Source organism: Marmota flaviventris, chromosome 8 (assembly GCF_047511675.1).
Source record: "Marmota flaviventris isolate mMarFla1 chromosome 8, mMarFla1.hap1, whole genome shotgun sequence".
Taxonomy (NCBI): domain Eukaryota; kingdom Metazoa; phylum Chordata; class Mammalia; order Rodentia; family Sciuridae; genus Marmota; species Marmota flaviventris.
In genome coordinates, this window is record NC_092505.1 from 111,163,956 (window position 1) to 111,165,221 (window position 1,266).

At 44.6% G+C, this 1,266-nt stretch overlaps 1 non-coding gene across 1 annotated transcript; it reads right to left on the minus strand.

Annotated features, from left to right (window-relative positions):
• Nucleotides 1–492: 492 nt before the first annotated feature.
• Nucleotides 493–565, minus strand: Trnav-uac (transfer RNA valine (anticodon UAC)). The gene has a single exon. It is a non-coding gene; the product is annotated as a tRNA-Val (tRNA).
• Between the last annotated feature and the right edge of the window lie 701 nt (nt 566–1,266).

Sequence of the window (1,266 nt, forward strand, 5' to 3'; positions counted from 1 at the left end):
ATAACCATGTTTAAGATACTCTGATTTCACCAGCAATAATCTTGAGTTACATCCACAAGCAATAAAGGAAAGAAGATACAAAACATCCCTATTTTAACCAATGCAGCAGGAAGTAGGGGAAACCATGACCAAAAAGCTTGCCAAGGACAAGCCACCCCTCTCCCAACATGTATCTCTTTGAGTGCTTGCCACACCAGGCTCCTCTTAGATGGTCAGTCTTAGCTTCAATATAGAAAGCACTTCTGCAGCAGAGAGCAGACCTCTCTTAGAATCCCAAGTTGGTCAACACTTTCAAATGCAAATAACAAAATCCCAAATAAAATGAACTAAAGAATCAACAGATTGGCTATTACCTTAAGATAGGGGAAGGGAAGCCAGGCCTAGTGGCCCAGGTATGTAATCATAGTGACTCAGCAGCAGACTGAGGCAGGAGGATCTCAAGTTCAAGGCCAGACTGGGCAATTCAATGAGACTCTTTTTTTTTTTTTTTTTTGGTGGTACTGGGGATTGAACCCAGGGCCTTGTGCGTGTAAGGCTAGCACTCTACCAACTGAGCTACATCCCCAACCTTCAATGAGATTCTTGTCTCAAAATAAAAATAAAAAATAAAAAGGACTTAGAATGTAGCTAAATGGTAGAGTGCCCTGGGTTCAATCCCCGGTATCAAAATAAAAAAGCTGAGGGTGGTGGTTAAGGACTTCAGCCAAGGTGTGAAGAGCATTCAGAGCTGTTATTCATTCACCTCCTGTTAAGGAACAAATGAGTAACTGATATCTATTGAGCTTGGTAAGGAAGACTGCTTTCAAGACCATGGCAGTAAGTGCCAGGACCACAATACCAGGGTCTTACTGTAGGGAAAAAAGACTGGGCTGAATTCCACTAGAGTAGCCAGGGGAAATTCACAACCCAGGAGCAGGTGGGGGTCAGTGGATAAAAAAATCATGAAGAACCATCAAAAGTAGGAGGGAGTCTGGCTAAACCAACCTAACTGGATTCTTGCTGGAGAAAAGGCCAGGGCAATCAGACATCAGCGGATCCCAGTGGAGGATGAGGGTCACGATCAGATATGGAGCATGATCAGGTGGCAACTCTTATGGAACAGAATCAGCAAGGGTCTTTGCTAAAACTTGGGTTTTGCAAGAAAGTGCAGGGATGGACCTGGGAGAAGGTTCAGAAACCTGACCAAAGCTTGGGCAAGCACAAACTCTTTGTCACTCACACCCTTCCACCTGCCTCCCCCAGTGCTAGGGACTAAACCGCATAGTG